A 20,678-nucleotide genomic window follows, 5' to 3' on the forward strand; every position below is an offset into this window, starting at 1 on the left:
AACTACTGAAAAATAATTTCAATTTGTGAATCTAAAGGCATTAATCAGAAGATAAGAAAAAAGTAACCATAAAACTTTATGGGGCTAATATTTGTTATAAGGATCGGAAAAACAACTAACAGATATTAGGCTTAATACCTGTGTGATGAAATAATCTGTACAACAAACCCCCATGACACAAGCTTACCTATGTGACAAAGCTGCACTTGTACCCCTGAACTTTAAAGTTAAAATTTAAATAAATAACGTTGTGCTATTAATTGCAAGGTGCAGGGAACTTTTAAGAATTTTATTTCTTGCAAAAGGAAATTTGATTCTTTGCTTAGGGCCTTCCTAGCAAAACCTCTATTCTTTGGATGAACTTCATACACCTACAAGATTTAAGGACCATCATATTTGTCAGATTTTTTTTTGTTTTACTGTAAGCAGTTTACAGAATATAAAGAAAAATCGAATCCGAAGGTGCACTACAGTTTTTTATTAAAAGGAACATTTTTGTTTAGTTTTAAGAAAATATGACAAATTTAGTTTTCTGACCTATTACCAAGTTAGACATCTTGAGTGAATTGAATCTTTTTAATCCTATTTGGTTTTAATCCTATGACGCTGGAAAACTGTCAACTATCCCCCATTTTTCAACTCTGCTCCTTTCCAGTACCTCATCTATATGACTATTGTAGTACTTTTCATCTGCTTCTGCCACTACACTATGGGTGCATTACTTACCATAATGTCCCACACATAAGTGGCTGGCAAATATCTACCTAAAATAAAGAGTAGAAATTGAATTATAATTGAGTATCCATTTGCCTCATATTCTGGTGTTCAATTCAAATAACTCCAGCTACTCTCAAAACTTCAACCCTCCCTGGGAATGCTGGACCAAAATATCCCAGATTATAGCACTCTCAGGCTAAAATTATTAATGCTTCTGTAGTTTCAGAAAGAGTATCAGGTTATTCGACACAACCTTCCATGCACCATCCCAGCCTCCTATAATCAGAGGACACTTAGATGACTTTAGTAGCCTTCAAAAGATACCCTCCCCTTTTTAAATTTATTTATTTATTTATTTATTTATTTATTTATTTATTTATTTAATGGAGACAGGGACTCATTCTGTCACCCACACTGGAGTGCAGTGGCATAATCACAGTTCACTGCAGCCTCCACCTCCCGGGCTCAGATCTTCCACCGCAGCCTCCTGAGCAGCTAGGACTACAAGCGCTAGCCACCATATCTGGCTAATTTTTGTATTTTTTGTAGAAATGGGGTTTCACCATGTTGCTCAGGCTGATCTGAAACTCCTGGGCTCAAGCAATCTGCCTGCCGGGCCTCCCAAAGTGCTGGGATTACATGAATGAACCATTGTGCCCAGCCAACCCCTCCCGTTTTTTAACCTTCATACTGTTTATATAATCATCCTTCATAAAATAGAATACTTAATTACTCAGTGATTCTCATTATTCTAATATGAAGAACTATCTTAAGAAAATAAATTCCCAATACTTCCTAGAATATCCAATTCAATTCTATACATCAAATAGAGAAAAATAAAAGCCATCTTACTGTGTTAGTTTCTTACTGCTATTATAATGAATTAACACAAACTCAGAGGCTTAAAACAACACATTTTTTTTCTTTATACTTCTGGGGGTCAGAAGTCCAAAATGGGTCTTAGTGTGCTAAAATCAAGTTATCATTAAGTCTATATTTTGTCTGCAGATTCCAGGAAATAATTCATTTTCTTCCCTTCACCAGATTTGAGAGGTCACATGTATCCCCGAGCTCTTGGCCTCTGCCTCCATCTACAAAGCACACCACTTCAACTTCTGCTTCAGTTTCCCCAAGCTCTTCTACTCACTCTGGTCTTTCGGCCTTCCTGTTTTAAGTTTCTTTGTGACTACAGTGGGCCCACCTAGATAATTCAGGATAATCTCTCCATTTTAAAATCAAGTGATTAGCAATCTTAAATCCACCTGCAACCATAATGCTCCCATGCTGCCTAACAACATATTCAAAAAGTGATCCTACTGGGGGTCATTATTCTACCTACACACTAAGTAACGGACAAAAAGGTAAAGTTATGTATCATGCATTATCTATGGCAAGGAAATAATACATTATAATGATTTATCTAAAAAAACTATGTTAAAAGCTTTGGTCCTATTCGATTGATTAAAGTTTTAGTATATTCCAGATAAATTTCATGTCCTCAATGTTAACACATTGTGCACAGTAGATGGACTTTTAAAAACATTACTTTATAAAGGAATATTTAAGGTAATCTGGACAATAGAAAAGGAACTTTAGTTGCTATGCCACAAAGGCCAGATTTCCGCACATTACACCGCCTACCAGTGCACACATGTGCCAGACCCCTTCCTAAAAGCCTGGTTTGTGTTTCCTATGTGCTTAGCAATCGTCTTTATTCTCATGACTGTTTATATTAAGTCCTATTTTTTAAAGCATATCTTCATTTATTTGTTTTCCTGAGCCTACCCTTATTTCCTCCTCTGAACTGGATTTCATCTAGTATGTATTACACAGGTTTGCACACTTCATTGTACTCTACAACATCTTCTTATGTTCTGCACACAGTTATTTTTCTCCATGGTAAGGTGATAAGTGACTTCTCTGAGGACTTGCCACCTTAGTATGCAGTGGTGACATCACCTGCCGAGGCTCTGTCTGCAATGTGGAATTTAGTACGTTCCAACTTCTAGTCTAACTTGAGCTTCATAATTAAGCAGAGCTGCCTTTTGAGGGAATAGTAGGGTGTCTGCCCCTAAACGTCTGTGTAAATGCAGAAACACATTTGGAAACATAATTGACTTTTATGTACGGAAGCCAGATGCATTTCATGCCCATGCATGCTTAGGGAAGCAAGTTCATCTCATATATCACAATAAGCATCTGTTCCACTGAATTCCACTGCAGGATACTTATCACACTTAGACAACAAAACATTTAAGGAAATAAAAGTTCTTTCCAATAAAAATGTGCATCAAAAACTATGTGTATGTTTAAAAAAAAAATCTTCCTGTATAAGGCCACAGGAACTACTAAAAAAAAGCATTCTTGAAATATATTTTCTGATAGGCATCTAGGCCCTTGTCTTATATAAGATTTAGGGAAAGGGATATGTGTGTCTTTATACTTAAAAGGCTGCTTTCAACAGCAAAGGGTATGTTTGAGGTATCAATATAGTTTTGAGAATGCAAAAGTTTAAAAGAACTAATGGAATACATACTATCCAGATATGAACATGCATTTTTCATTATTTTCCTATTATCTACTCTATTAGAAACAGAAGAAAAATTATGGAAATGTCTGTTTTCCCTCACTATGAATACCTATTTATTAAAGTTAATGAATTACTATTCTTTAAACATTGTAAAAATAGACTCATAAGTGACAACTTTCAGAGAAAATAAGGGTTTTTGGATATATGTATTTACTTATAACATGGGTAAAATTAATAATATAATTTTGTTAAAATATTAACTCCATATAGATAATGCTCTCTATTGTTTTTGCATTTTGTTTAACAATAGAGAATCTAATACATTTAGCGTTCATGAGTTTCATACAGTTTCCTGTCAATGTACTTTGTCTTTTTTTTGTTGGACTACTAATCATTTATTTATGATTTGTTGGAACTACTCGTATTTTAAATATGTCAAGTGAATTGCAAATACTTGCTGCTGATTTAACATTTGCTTTTTACAGTTATTCATGGTATCCTCTGGAATAGAAAAGCTTTATATTTTAACAAATCCCAATCTGTAAATATTTTTTTTAAAAATTTCTGTCATTGGTTAGGGCTATGTTTGCATATTTAATTTTAACCATAATGTTGCAAGTAATATTTGTCTATGCATTTTTTCTTTATATTTTGAAAAAGTGTATTTGACATCTACTCTGAAATTAGCATTTATGAATGACATACTATAGCTTTGCGCAACTATAAAATACATATAGCCAATTATCTGAACACCATTTTATGAACTGTTTATCACTTATCCGCTGATTTGAAAGACCATCTTTATCATATATCAGATTTTAGGTTTATTGAGATTATGTAACATGAAATTACTTAATTATGAAATTATGTGAATTCAAGCATGACAGTCAGCTCTGCTTCCCCACCACCACCCTGTAAAAGGGTGGATGGAAGAATTGCTACCTTGTGACTTAAGTGTATGAGTAGTATCTAACATGGTCTTGATGAAGTGGGAACTATACAGAAACTGCTTTTGGTTCTGAAATGTACTCCAGCTTTACCAATTTGTTCTACACATATACCACCAAGGGTAGAAGCTGAATTTTGCTTACAATTATATTTCTACTACTTAACATTGTGCCAGATACTGAGTAGATGCTTGGAAACATGTTGAATGATTTTACAGCTAGGTACCTCATTATCTGTTGCAGTGGTGCTACCTCACTCAGAATAATTTTAACCAGCCTTTCTCCGTCATGAATAAAACACTTGTTTACACACTTGTGCACATGCACATGTCCATAGAAACATACACACCCTTTGCAAAGACAAACTGCATTGAAAGCATGTACAAACATTATAGTATATTTGCTGATTCTGACCTGATTCTGATTCCATAGTATATATTTTCATTCTGATCACAATAACAAAAATAGAAAACTATAAGTGTGAAGCTGGAAGATGCAGAACATGAAAGATCAAAGTACCAATTTTTTTCTATTATCTTTAGTTGGCTGCTGATGAAATCAGAAAAGTAATGGACGTAAAAATGAAAGTATGCAGTGTGTGTTTGTGTGTGTATGTATGTATATCATATGCACTCATTTTCATGATGTACGTATGGAATTTCATAACCAGCCAAACTAAGCTTCATAAGTGAATGAGAAATAAAATCCTTTACAGATAAGCAGATGCTGAGAGATTTAGTCACCACCAGACCTGCCTTACAAGAGCTCCTAAAGGAAACACTAAATATGGAAAGGAAAAACCAGTACCAGCCACTGCAAAAACACACCAAAATATAAAAACCAATGAAACTAGGAAGAAACTGCTTCAACTAACGTGCAAAATAACCACCTGCATCATGATGACAGGATCAAATTCACACATTACAATATTAACCGTAAATCTATATGGGCTAAATGTCCCAATTAAAAGACATAGACTGGCAAATTGGATAAAGAGTCAATACCCATAAGTGTTCTGTATTCAGGAGACCCATCTCACTTGCAAGGACACACAGGCTCAAAATAAAGGGATGGAGGAAGATCTACCAAGCAAATGGAAAATAAACAAAAACAACAACATCAAAAAGGCAGGGGTTGCAATCCTAGTCTCTAATAAAACAGACTTTAAACCAACAAAGATAAAAAAAGACAAAGAAGGGCATTACATAGTAGTAAAGGGATCAATGCAACAAGAAGAGCTAACTATCCTAAATATATATGCACCAAATACAGGAGCATCAGGATTCATGAAACAAGTTCTTAGAGACCTACAAGGAGACTTAGACTCCCACACAATAATAGTGGGAAACTTCAACAACCCACTATCAATATTAGACAGATCAACAAGACAGGAAATTAACAAGGATATTTAGGACTTGAACTCAGCCCTGGTCCAAGCAGACCTCATAGATATCTACAGAACTCTCCACCCCAAATCAACAGAATATACATTATTCTCAGTACTGCATAGCACTTATTTTAAAATCAACCACATAATTGGAAGTAAAACACTCCTCAGCAAAGGCAAAAGAATGAAAATAATAATCTCTCAAACCACAGTGTAATCAAATTAGAACTCAGAATTAAGAAACTCACTCAAAACTGCACAACTACATAGAAACTGAACAACCTGCTTCTGAATGACTACTGGGTAAATAGCAAAATTAAGGCAGAAATAAATAAGTTTGTTGAAACCAATGAGAACAAAGACACAACATACCAGAATCTCTGGGACACAGGTAAAACAGTGTTTAGAGGGAAATTTATAGGATTAAATGCCCACATCAGAAAGTGGGAAAGATCTAAAATAGATACCCTAACATCACAATCAAAAGAAGCAAAGGCAAACAAATTCAAAACCTAGCATAAGACAAGAAATAACTAAGATCACAGCAGAACTGAATGGGAGAGAAACACGAAAAAACCTTCAAAAAAATCAATGAATCCAGGAGTGGGTTTTTTTGAAAAGATTAACAAAATAGATAGACCAGTAGCCAGACTAATAAGGAAGAAAAGAGAGAAAAATCAAATAGACACATTAAAAAACGATAAAGGGGATATCACCACTGATCCCACAGAAAAACAAACTATTATCAGAGAATACTGTAAACACCTCTACACAAATAAACTAGAAAATCTAGAAGAAATGGATAAATTCCTGGACACATACACCCTCCCAAGACTAAACCTGGAAGAAGTCAAATCCCTGAATAGACCAATAACAATTTCTGAAATTGAGGCAGTAATTACTAGCCTACCAACCAAAAAAAGACCAGGACTAGATGTATTCACAGCCGAGTTCTATCAGAGGTACAAAGAGGAGCTGGTACCATTCCTTCTGAAACTATTCCAAACAATAGAAAAAGAGGGACTCCTCCCTAACTCATTTTATGAGGCCAGCATCATTCTGATTCCAAAACCTGGCAGAGACACAATAAAAAAAGAAAATTTCAGGCCAATATCACTGATGAACATCAACGCGAAAATCCTGAATAAAATACTGGCAAGTGAATCCAGCAGCACATCAAAAAGCTTATCCACTACGATCAAGTTGGCTTCATGCCTGGCATGCAAGGCTGGTTCAACATAGGCAAATCAATAAACGTAATCCATCACTTAAACAGAACCAATGACAAAAACCACATGATTATCTCAATAGATGCAGAAAAGGCCTTTGATAAAATTCAACACCCCTCATACTAAAAACTCTCAATAAACTAGGTATTGATGGAACATATCTCAAAATAATAAGAGCTATTTATGACAAATGCATAGCTAATATCATGCTAAATGGCCGAAAGCTGGAAGCATTCCCTTTGAAAACTGGCACAAGAGAAGGATGCTCTCTCTCCCCACTCTTATTTCACATAGTAGAAGTTCTGGCCAGGGCAATCAAGCAAGAGAAAGAAACAAAAGGTATTCAAATAGGAAGAGAGGAAATCAGATTGTCTCTGTTTGCAGATGACATGATTGTATATTTACAAAATGCCACCACCTCAGTCCAAAAATTCCTTAACCTGATAAGCAACTTCAGCAAAGTCTCAGGATATAAAATTAATGTGCAAAAATCACAATCATTCCTATACACCAATAATAGACAAGCAGAGAGTCAAATCATGAGTGAACTCCCATTCACAATTGCTATAAAGAAAACAAAATACCTAGGAATACAATGTACAAGGGACATGAAGGACCTCTTCAAGGAGAACTACAAACCAGTGCTCAAGGAAATGACAGGAGACAAACATATAGAGAAACATTCCATCCTCATGGATAGGAAGACTCAATATTGTGAAAATGGCCATATTGTCCAAAGTAATTTATAGATTCAATGCTATTCCCATCAAGCTACCGTTGACTTTCTTCACAGAACTAGAAGAAAACTACATTAAATTTCATATGGAAGCAAAAAGGAGCCTGAGGAGCCAAGACTAACCTAAGCAAAAAGAACAAAGCTGGAGGCATCACGCTGCCTGACTTCAAACTATACTACAAAGCTACAGTAACCAAAACAGCATGGTGCTAATACAAAAACAGATATATAGACAGAAACAGAACAGAGACCTCAGAAACAACACCACACATTTACAACCATCTGATCTTCAACAAACCTGACGAGAGCAAGCAATGGGGAAAGGATTCCCTATTTAATAAATGGTGCTGGGAAAACTGGTGAGCCATATGCAGAAAAGAGAAACTGGACCCCGTCCTTACACCTTACAAAATAATTAACTCAAGATGGATTAAAAACATAAATGTAAAACCTAAAACTATAAAAACCCTAGAAAAAAACCTAGGCAATATGATTCAGGACATAGGTGTGGGCAAAGACTTCATGACTAAAACACCAACAGCATTTGAAACAATAGCCAAAACTGATAGATGGAATCTAATTAAACTAAAGTGCTTCTGCTCAGTAAAATAAAGTATCACCAGAGTGAATAGGCAACCTACGAAATATGAGAAAAATTTTTCAGTCTATCCATCTGACAAAGGTCTAATATCCAGAATCTAGAAGGAACTCAAACAAATTTACAAGAAAAAAACAACCCCATCAAAAAGTAGGCAAAGGATATGAACTGACACTCCTCAAAAGAAGACGTGTATGCGGCCAATAAACATATGAAAAAAAGTTCATTATATCATTGGTCATTACAGAAATGCAAATCAAAACCACAATGACATACCATCTCACACCAGTTAGAATGGTGATCATTAAAAAGTCTGGAAACAACAGATGCTGGAGAAGATGCAGAGAAATAGGAACACTTTTACACTGTTGGTGGGAGTGTAAAATAGTTCAACCATTGTGGAAGACAATGTGGTGATTCCTCAAGGATATAGAACCAGAAATACCATTTGACCCAGCAATCCCATTACTGGGTATATAACCAAAGGATTATAAACCATTCTACTATAAAGACACACGTACACATATGTTTATTGTGGTGCTATTTACAATAGCAAAGACTTGGAACCAATATAATGCCCTCAATGATAGACTGGATGAAGAAAATGTGGCACATATTCACTATGGAATACTACACAGCCATAAAAAAGGATGAGTTCATGTCCTTTGTAGATGGATGAAGCTGGAAACCATCATCCTCAGCAAACTAACACAGGAGCAGAAAACTAAACACTGCATGTTCTCACTCATAAGTGGGAGCTGAACAATGAGAACATGTGGACACAGGGAGAGGAACATCACACACTGGGGCCTGTCGGCAGATGGGAGGAAAGGGGAGGGAGAGTATAAGGACAAATAGCTAATGCATGCAGAGTTTAAAACCTAGATGACGGGTTGATAGGTGCAGCAACTATCATGGCACATGTATACCTATGTAATAAACCTGCATGTTCAGCACATGTATCCCAGAACTTAAAGTAAAAGTTAAAAAAATGAAAGTATAAAATATGTGTGCGTGCATATATATATATATATATATAAAAACATGCCCTCATTTGCATGATGTACATATATGCCATCAGTTTTGTATTTGTAACACATATATGTACATGCATATACAACAAATAGAGGTGTTTTGCATAATACTTTCATTTATATTCATTTCATAAGCTAAGAACTAAAGAAAATTTAAATCAAAATCAATTATTCATTTACAGGTGTTTTTAACCATTATTTTCAGTTTTATGCCTCCTTTTATTGCCATTTTGTGATTTTTTTGCCATAAATTATACATATTTGGAACAATCACTTTAAGAAATTCAATCTTTGAGTAAGATCTCTAAGATTGATTTTGTATGAATATGTGTGTGGGCACACACTTGACAAAGAAAGTTCTGTTATAAATATATGTGTACACTTATCAAAATAATTCACAGAAAATCTCTAAATAAAATTATCTATACACTTTTTCTGTCAATAAAAGCAATATAGTACAATTCTTGATAGTAAACCCGTTTGTTTTCATTCTGTGGCCTACCATCTGAGCTGCCATGTTGGTATAACACATTGATCATTTGATATTTTACCATGGCAAATAATAGTGCTCCCCCAAAACAATAAATAAATAAATCAGTGAGTTTCAAGAAAATAAATTTTTTGATGGATCAGATGATTTGAAGTTTTTAGTTTGTTCTCCAGCAAGGTGAAAGAAAAAAGCTGTTAGTTTGTTCTCTATCAAGGTGAAAGAAGATGAAAACTAAAGTTCTCAAGGCCAGTGCGTAACAATAATGGGGCTGTGTTCTGTCCATCAATCACCATTATCAGATATCTTGATACCTATGTTGCCAAATATTTCATGTACTGCTTTAGTGGTGATTAATCAATGTGCCATGGCACTGAAACTGAAATGAGACTTTGTAGTACAAATGATATTCAAAAGCGTTTTGAAAATTTATCATCTCTACAGATACAGATGAAAAAACATCATCTATATCTATCTAACGATACTGTTTTTATAAATGTTACCTATCCAAATCTTGGTTTTATTTACTTAATATTTAGAAAACATGATTTTAGTAAAAATTGTTCATATTTTCTTAATGTAGTATGTGAAATTACTATGTAATTATACAAGAAATATGCTAGACACCTGAATATACAAATAGGCCAGCAAAGGTAGCAAAAGGTGCCTTTCAGTGTTATTATCTCCCCTATAATCTTCACCAACACCAGCCACTCTTCTCTGTGCATCAGTGATGTATGTTACCTAAACCAAGTCCTGTGCAAACGTCACCTCAACATAAGCCCTCTCGTCTCGTCTTCTTATCAGAATGCAGCTTGAAAGCCCGACAGGGAGTTCTGGAACCACCACTGAAAAATACACACTTGTTGCAAGTATTGAAAAGTCTGATATTGCAAATTCAGAATTCACAGTATTGAAAAAATTAATATATTTTTTTAAAAGTTACAATACTGTGAACTGTCTAAAATGAATTATGCTGGGATCAGATGACTCTCTTCATTCCAGCCTATCTTATATTTTCTCATTATTTTCTCCACATAGTCACGACTAACAACAACAGACTCATTATAACATTTCACTATTGGCTATTTTATAACAAATGATCTCAATAGCATTTCTGAACCCTCTGCTCTTCTAGTTTTACATAATTCTTGAATTTTTGAATGAGTTAGTTTTTGATTGAAAAAGACTTGACTCTTACGCTTAGAAAAGCCATCTTTCTTTCTGTAAGCTTTCTATCTTCTATAAGCTTTACATGTTCCATAAGCAAACATTCACTGGTTTTGTGATCAAACTGGAGAGGCAAATTCAGTTAATAATAACAGCAACATCATTAATCATCCTCAAATCTAGTGTTATGGATAATATGATTCCCACGAGGAGAGACAGTTGGTTGCATGAGCGACAGAGAAAGACAATCAACAGTCTCATACTCGTACCAAGATATGTCCACACACACTTGTTTCCACAGTCAAAGTAATGCCATATGTCCCCAGTGACGTGGGTGGGTGAAAGGAACAGTTGGCCTGCTAATGAGGGCCATATGTACACGCAGTCTATCGTACCATCCTTCTAACTTACGATGGCTGAAAACTCAGTTGAAGTGCTTGCTCTGAGGAATAGCATGACTGGAGGAGGAGGGGCTTCCTTAATAGCAGGAAAGGACCATTTATTGTACAACTACTGTCTCTCTGAAACTGGGAGCTAAAAATATGCATGTACGTTACTCATTTGCATGAAGAGTTACTTAAGCATCAGTAGAGTTCTTTATTCCAGTTTCATCTTATTTCACTAAATTCATTTGCCTTTATGTGCAAAGGGATTTTTGGCCCTTTTCAGAAATTACTTTTCATAATCAATCTTGTTAATTTGATGTTCATTTACATCAACCTCTCTTATTTTTAGCTTGATCTTCAGAAAATTTATACTTTCTTTGACATTGTTAAATGTTACAATATTAAAAGAAATGAAAAAGACTTAAAAACTTAGAATATTTGGATGAAGGTTTCTGTACTTACTGCACTACTGTTCCAAAGTAAAAGAAAAACAAAGATTTTTAAAATGATTATAGCAGCTTTGTATCTCAATCAGGGTTTCCTTTGAAATTTCTACAACTGCAAACACTATTCAGCAATTTGCACTGATTATAAAATTTATGGTTTTAAGGTCAATTGTAATACTATGATCAGATAATATAATTTACTTTACTCTTAATGGCTTCATTTTGACAAATGAGGGAGCTTTAAGGAAGGACAATGCTCCCTGCACAACAACTAGTAAAGCATGTCACATCCATTTACAATATAATTTTAAGAAAAATGAAGGACAAACTACTTATGAGGCAGCAATAATTCATTTGCATTAAATTAATTTGAACAGGGCATTTAAAGTTCTCTCTGGCAACAATGGAATAAAGGGGAAAATGAATCTATCTTATGCAATGGTCCTCTTCCAGGTTCCAGAAAGATTTGAAAGGCTGACATGACCATTGCTAAATTTCTTCTAGAAGTTTATGATTAGTATCATAGATATAACTCATGAGATAAAATATTCACAATGAATGTTTGTGAACTGCATCAATTACTATGGAACTACTGTCTAACATCCCTTTGAAAATGTATGTTCTGCAAAGGTTAAGAAAAGACCAATCTTTCTGTGCTTTCTTACATGGATGAGGTTTTGAAAACAAGAACTAAGCTTCACAAATAAGCACTATGGAAGATAATGTTCTAATTTAAACCTAAGTAATCCAGGTGTTGGCCTTGATAAATAATGGGTTTAATCAATATTTTTGACCCAAGCAGTGCAAATGCTTTTACTTATATTTTACTAAAGTTAGATTTGACAAATCTAAGGGTATTTAATTTATCAGTGTCTGTTGTCAGATGAAAACTTCCCCATCAATACTTTCTAATGGTTCAAAAATAAGTTGTTACCCCCACAGATACATTGTGTTTCCAAGTGTAAGCAGGCACATTAATTTCAGGGTCTCAAGGCACAAATATATTATTACCACTTGTGATAGGATGCATACTAGTCCCAAAAGATGTTCTTGGCCTAATCTCCAGGCCCTGGGAATGTACTGCCTTACATAGCCAAAGGGACTTGTAGATATGATTAAGTTAAGGATCTTCAGACAAGGTGATTATCCCAGATCATCCATGTGAGTCCGAAGTTATCACAGGAGTCCTTAGATGAAGCAGAGAGGAGGACTCAAAGTTGAAGGAAGAGGCTATGCGGAAACAGAAACAGAAATAAAAGCAATGCACCTTGAAAATGGAGGAATGGGTCAAAAGACAATGAAGACAGGTGCCACTAGGAGCAGAAAAAGGCAAGAGAATGGATTCTTCCCTCAGCACCTGGAGAAGGAACCAACACCGCAGACACATTGGCTTAGCCTAATTACAGTGATTTTGGACTTCTGACCTTTGAAACTGTAAGACAGTAAATATGCGTTGTTTTAAGTGATTAAACGTGTGGTAATTTGTTAGCGCAGCAGCAATACAACTAACACACCACTACAATAAGCAAAGGAAATAAACTACAATAGTAACAAACCTAAGGGGTTCCAGAAAAGAGAAATGAAGTGGTAACCTCAGTCACAGGATTGACATTAGTAACTGTGTTACATGTTACTCGCTTACCCCTTCAATCATGTTATTGTGTAATTATCATTATCATCCAATCAATATGCTTACACCATTATGTGTAACCTAGAGATGAAACATTTTTTCTATTCCACCCTTCCCATAATTGCATGCAGCTACCCCTAAGCACCCGTGTATCTGACAGAGCTAATATTTTCACGGAAAAATCTTCCATGTTAAGCAGAAAGTTTACATCTAAAATTAAATTCTTTTAAGCCAGTCTTGGGACAATACCTAGAAAATTCAAACACTACTTCTCAAGAATACCACTAGCAGTGAGTTTGTGATGCTACCTTCCGCCAACTGAATCAAAGTTAATTTTAAAGATTTTCAAAGCAATATTTTTAAAATGGTGTACATATTTTTCCTCTTGGTAAAAATAAACCATTTCTCAACCCTCCATTATATTTATGTTAATTACATGAAGTCCATACATGAATTATCATACCACAAATAGAGAACTATTTAAATAGGAAAATCTCACTTGGTGCTGACAGAATGACAGCATAAAACTGTTAAGCGTGGGGAGAAGTAAGTTGTTTGTAGTGTAAATATTTCCCTTTTCTTATCAAAATTTGTCCTGTGATCTAGCACTCTTCTCTCCACATGCTTAAGTACAGCAAAAGTTATAAAAATACTCATTCTAGTTTTCTATACTTTAATGGTTGCAGAACATTAGAAGAGAAGTTGGAGATAGGAATGTTTTGTGCAAGACTGACATTGCATTTGAGGGGAAAATAAAATCTTGGACATAATATGTGGGATATCTCCACAGTAATATATGGGAGGGCAAGAAAAAATACTATCAAATTTCTACCATGTGCTGAGTATATATAAATAAATTTATGTATAAATAAATATCTAGCCTTTTTAATGTACTAACAACCACTCTTCATAGCAGGCATTCTATTCCCAGTTTGTAGATAAGAAACAAGGCTTCAGAAAGGAATCTTCACCAATTTCACACAGTCAATAAAAGGCAGAACTAGGGCAAATATCAATAATAAAAATAACAATCTAATCCTAATTGGATCTGGCACTGCTCTAAGAAGCAAATCATTAACAAAGAATTTTGAGTTACATTCTCCTGGTCTCCCCATTTTACAAAAGAAGCAATTGAAGTAAAGAGAAGCTATACCATTTGTTTTCAAGCTCATATAGCTAACAAGAGACCATTTTAATCATGGGTCTGTGATAGATCCTGTACACAATTTCTAGCATTAGCTGAGATTTTTCTTATTAAACCCTAAGCAAGTATTTGATCCCTGGTAAGTATGCTATAATTTTTTCACTGCTCATTCTTATCACAGTTCTTCAAGAAAAGTACAGTTCAACACATTTATCCTATTTGGTTGCAAATTTTGAAACTCAAAATATATATCACACTGAACTGTTAGCTCCAGTTAGAATTTTAAAAAACTAAATTTTCGGCCGGGCGCGGTGGCTCACGCCTGTAATCCCAGCACTTTGGGAGGCCGAGGCGGGCGGATCACTAGGTCAGGAGATGGAGACTATCCTGGCGAACACGGTGAAACCCCGTCTCTACTAAAATACAAAAATGAGCCGGGCGTGGTGGCGGCGCCTGTGGTCCCAGCTCCTCGGGAGGCTGAGGCAGGAGAATGGCGGGAACCCGGGGGCGGAGCTTGCAGGGAGCCAAGATGGCGCCGCTCACTCCAGCCTGGGCCGCAGAGCCAGACTCCGTCTCAAAAAAAAAAAAAAAAAAAAAAAAACAACTAAATTTTCACTCAGTAAAAAAGTAATTGGATTTTTTTTTTTTTTTTTTTTTTTTTTTTTTTGAGATGGAGTCTCGCTGTGTCTCCCAGGCTGGAGTGCAGAGGCGTGATCTCGGCTCCCTGCAAGCTCCGCCCCCGGGTTCCCGCCATTCTCCTGCCTCAGCCTCCCGAGGAGCTGGGACCACAGGTGCCGCCACCACGCCCGGCTGGTTTTTTGTATTTTAGTAGAGACGGGGTTTCACCGTGTTAGCCAGGATGGTCTCGATCTCCTGACCTCGTGATCTGCCCACCTCGGCCTCCCAAAGTGCTGGGATTACAGGCTTGAGCCACCGCGCCCGGCCAGTAATTGGATTGTTTACTCCCATATCTACAATATAGCTTATAAGTGTATATTTGCATTGAAAATATAATTTTCTATAACTTTTATAATATTTAAATATTATTTAAGGTTTTAATATTTAAATGTTGAAATTTACATTTAAAAACATAGTTCAACAAGTCAGAATAATCCTTCACTTACTTATGACAAAATATTTGTTCAGTATCTTCTGTTTGTTCACTCCTGTGTAATATATCTTATTTTAAGAATCAAAAACTTCTCTTAATGTCAATGCTATAGCCTCTTCACATTTCCTACCTATTCTTAATTACCCTTCAGGAGCAAATAAAATGAATTTATCCCAAATTTATTTGCTTTGAAACAACTTCAGCGAAAATGGTGGTTGTCAGCCGTATCTACCATTCATATATCTCCATATTTTTCTGCATTAAATTTCATCTAATACTCCCTTATGCCATTAATGTCACTGCAAAGGGAGACGGGATGAATCTCATAATGAACAAAGGTATGTACACTAGATCTTAGGATGTTCAATCATCTCCCTAATATATTATGTCCCATCTGAACTACTCATATTAAAATGAGCAACTACATGAACATGGTACTTTTAAGAAAGGATGTTCAAAAATTAATTCATATATTCTACAAATTTATATCCAAGAAAGCATGACCTAATAGGCATCACACACGTGAATAAAAACTTCACTTTCAGCAATGAATGTTTATGACACTCCTTCAGCAAGAGTTGTCACCGAGCTACCCACAACTCCTTGGCACTCACTATTCTCATACATGTGGTCGGACAATGTCCAGTGATTCTGTCCAAAGGCTTTTCTGGGCCATCAGAGCTGTCTCAGCCTGTATACACAGTTATACAGAAACTCTAGAGCTTTAACGACTCTGATCACTGGAACAACCCTGTACTAACAATGCAAATTTATGGAGGAAACTTCCAAGTCCTCTAGCCCCCAGCTGGGGTAACTTTGTTACCTATTTCATATGGTCTCATAGTTCTCCAACAAAAATGATCTCGGCTTGCTCATCTTATTTCCAACTCACTACATGGCACAACTAGAAGTTGACGAGATATTCTGCTTTAATGTATGTGCAAAGCCCTCTAGCTCAGGAATGTTTGTAGGATAATATTTCTAAATTAGGAATACAATTGGTCTTGTTCTTTCCTGAGGGATAAAATGTCATCTCTCTCCTTATCTCCCTCTCTCCCTTCTTCCTAACTCAGCTAACCCTCTATCTGAAAGAATTACAATGGAAGAAATATAGGGCATTGTTTAGCATTCTCAAGAGGATTCTTTTCCTTGGAAATGTTGAAATGACAGTGAGTATCACACATACACTGCTTGAATTATTTTTTAGGATCTGAGGGAAAAGAGAATTTTGACATTCCAGAAAATTTAAGTCATCCTTTTAATGTCAGGACGGGAAAGGAACAGGTCACATGGGCAAGAGCCATAAAACTAATTATCTTGACTCCTTCCAGAATACCTGAGCTATAAATGTACAAGGAATCCTGTAATCAGATGCAAAGTTGTCTACAATATACTTAGTTCCCCAATGTAACTATGAATTTTATGTATGTAATGTAAAAAAATTGTTTCCAAGTATTTGAGACTCCAAAAAGTTTCCCAGCTAGCATTCAATATTCTTGCTTAACTTCTCCTTATACCCCTAACCTGTGTTGAGCATGCATACACACACAGCAGCACCCTCCCTCCAAAAAACTCACAAACTGTCTTTGGAATTCATTTTTTTAAGAGCTTATGTAGGATCAACTATTACCACTTAAGAAAGAAAAGGAGCAAAAAGCCTGTATTACAGGGATTTTGTTTTCTTCCTCAACTCTTGACGAAGCCTGTTTGTATCAGCCCATGTCAGACACCAAAGGACTTATCAATAAAGTGTTATGAATGTGGTCACATATGAAATGTAAGAGCATTCAGTTTCTACCTCTCCTTTTCTCATAAATCCTACATCAGATATACATTAGATATATCTGCCAATGTTTCCATGGAATCTTAAAGACTATTCACTGTGAAGCCTGGCAGTTTAGCCTGAAAGCAAGTTATGTCTGCATTTCAAGTTCACACTAGGTGGTTTAAAAATACAACTAAATGTGGCCTGCCTTTATCTTGATTATAAGACATAAATTATCCCAAGAATATTCTTAGTAAAAAATTGAGTCTCCCTGTCAATCCACTTTTATTAAGAAGGACACAGGACAGTTTTTAGGAGTTTAGGAATTATTTGGAAATTAGGAGCATCTAAATATGGAAAATAACTCCATAAAATTATAGTATATTTTATATCAAAGAGAAACCAGAAAAATAAGAAATAAAATAAAAAAGAATAAATGTTTTCAGTATTTTTTCATGTAGCATGTTCATATATAATTATTTCAGTAGTCTCAGTGTAGTGCAATTGTGGTGCAATGTGCAGTTGTTTAGGTAAAGAACTAACCTTGAAGTTAAACAGCATAGGTCTGAATTCTTTATAACATTCATGTATTTTATATATTCCATAATAACATGCAACTTCTAAGTGTATGACATAATAATTACAGAAATCGAGGTAAAGTAACACTTCTGTGATACAGTCTCTTCATCTACAAAGTGGAATTAATATCACTTTTCTCTTTAAATTTCTATTAAAAATTGGAGAAGTAATATATGTGAAAGAACCTTACATTAAATACGCAAGTTTTATTTGTTGAATTCAAACTGTTATTAAAGAAAGAAGAAAATAAAATGTTACATTTTGATTAACCAAGTAGATACATATATCTCAATTTGAGAAACCTTTAAGCTCCCTTGACCATAAAATGACACTGGATCCTAACAGAGAATTTGGTTAATTTTGAAAGATATTTCAATTTCACACCTAAATTTGGATTCTGACATTTATTTCCTAAACTTATCGTTTGTATACTTACCTGCTATTAAATCCACAGTAGGTCATGTGACTAACCATATGCCCACCTATTTTATTGACAGGTATTCAGTAAGGCCCGCAAAGTAAGTATTGAATTTTTTTTTAAAAAAAGACCCAAAACACAGAGAAGCAAAACACTTAGTTAATTCTTATAATCATGATGATCACAAATTAGTGCTATTAGTAAGAAAGAAACTTCTAAACCTAATAAAGTCATAATACCTCCAAAGAATTTTGTCTCTCTGATACACACACACACACACACACACACACACACACACACACACGAGATTAAAAAAAAAAAAAAAGAAGCAAATGTAAAAAAATAAATAAATGAAAGAAGTTCTGTGGGAAATGTCCATAATTTCATGCCCAGAATTTCTCTATCAATCCCTTTCCCCAAAGTTCTTCCCAAGAAAATAAAGTTGCCTTTCTCTCAATGTTGACTCATCACTTTTCTCATAGAATTTTCAAAAGAAATATTTCCTGTCAGTCGGCCACTTAAACTTTATGTTAAAAAAATCCAAAAAGGTATCAATTTGGCAACAAAGGATAAAGAGGAGATGAAGTGAACCAACATGGCTTTTAAGCTAAATTGCCATCACATTTCACAGGCTGTCTAGAGAGCCTGAAGTTCCCTTTAATAAGCTTATGGAGGTTACAGAGCGAAGGAACCTCAAGTTACTCTGAGGGTTTTCCCTGGTAAATTAGGTGGAAAGGAAGAGTGCCAACCCCACCCCCTAACTTAGAGACCAAGGCTGGCCCGTCCCATTCTGTGCCCAGACCTTCTCCGTCCACGCCTTTCCAATCCTTTCCTTGGCTTGGAAAATTGGGCATGAGGCAAGCAAAAGGAAGGACAGAAGGCCAAAATGGGCATCCGGGAAACCAAATTCCTGTCTTAGAAGCTTGTATAGAAACACATATAATGCGTGCCTTTGGGGACATTTCCTAAAACCCCATTGACTTCAGCTAATGCCATCCGAATGCCCCCACGCTGGCCGTGAGGATCGCAGCCACCCACCGCCCATCCGCCCACCCCCAGCCTGTGCAGCCACCGCCGAAACCTTCCGTGAATGTGGGACACGTAAAGGCAGCAGCGCCTGGGGGAGCTGAGCAGCCTCGCCAGTTCCACGTCTCCGGTTCGAGACCCCTGGGTTCACCTCTGTGCTGAACTGAACTCACCCGGAGTCAGGTTCAGACGGCAGCCTCCCCGCAGGGGCACTGGGCAGCCCCGGGAGCTCCGCAGCGTCCGTGCGAATAACGGGCGCAGCGCCGCGGAACCGCTCCCCGGACCTGCTGCTCCGGCTGCTCCCGGATTTCGCCCACTCCGCCCGGGAGCCGTCCTTCCTTGTCTTCCCTCTTCCTCCTGCGCCTGCAGCCGCCGCGCTCGCTCCTCCTGGCGGTGGCGCAGGGCTCCTTCCGCCTCCTCCGGGCGCGAGCTGCGCGGTGCTAACGAGCGGGCTGCAGGCTCCTCCCGGCCAGGGGTGCGCACAAGCCCCTAGCCAGAAACCGGACTTCCCGGAGCAGAGCTAGGATGTGCCCTGTGCGGCCACTGCAGAAACGAGCTGGAGGAGGCGACCGTCTGCGCCCCTCTAGCACTAACACCTCCTAGATCACATACAGAACTGGCTACTCAGCTTAACCGAGCCATCACCCCAGACTTCTTCCTAAATAGCTCCAGTAATTTACAAGCGCAGAAAAGTGAAGGAGGGGTTTGAGCACATATCTGTGTTAACAGTATTGTCTGTATGGAGATGCTAATTTGGCTAGATTCTGGGATGAAATGTTCAAGGAATGGTATATGATTCTGTCTGGTTGTTATTTTGACATATTTTGACTATACTTACAGATCTGTAACATAAACCAGCAATCTTCTAATCATGACAACACAGATTCCTAATCTAAGGCAACTGATACTTACTGAACACCAGGCTCTGTTTAATAGTCTCTTTTTTCCCAGCTAATCTTTACTACAATTCTGTGAGCACTACTAGCATCCCTACTGTATATTTTAAGAATCTGAGACTAACTTTTAAAACAAGAAGGTCTTAAAACAAGACTAAGTAACTTGTTCAAGTTCGCAGAGATTCTAAGTTTCTGAGCCTGAATACTAACTGAAAACTGTAGCCCTCACAACCCATACCCTGTGTATAATGTGTTGTAGCATCTTGGATGGTACTGTGTAATTGAACCAACAAAGATAATAGGACCATCAGCAAATACACATCAAGAGACTAATGAATACCTAGAATCCTAGGGAGACTTGTAAATAGTCAAGCACCCTATGTAACAATAGTTCAAGTGCATGCTAAACATGGAGATTACTTATAAAAAAAACATCAACCAG

The 20,678-nt window shown here is 36.5% G+C and overlaps 1 long non-coding RNA gene across 1 annotated transcript in view; it reads right to left on the minus strand.

The window, feature by feature from the left end:
• The window catches only part of LOC144339555 (uncharacterized), a 168,812-nt gene extending 148,791 nt beyond the window's left edge, over positions 1-20,021 (minus strand). Inside the window, exon 1 of the long non-coding RNA XR_013414606.1 lies at positions 19,514-20,021. This is a non-coding gene — a long non-coding RNA (uncharacterized LOC144339555). The remainder of the gene's footprint in view (positions 1-19,513) is intronic.
• Positions 20,022-20,678: the final 657 nt, after the last annotated feature.

This window comes from Macaca mulatta, chromosome 2 (genome assembly GCF_049350105.2).
Source record: "Macaca mulatta isolate MMU2019108-1 chromosome 2, T2T-MMU8v2.0, whole genome shotgun sequence".
Classification (NCBI taxonomy): Eukaryota; Metazoa; Chordata; class Mammalia; order Primates; family Cercopithecidae; genus Macaca; species Macaca mulatta.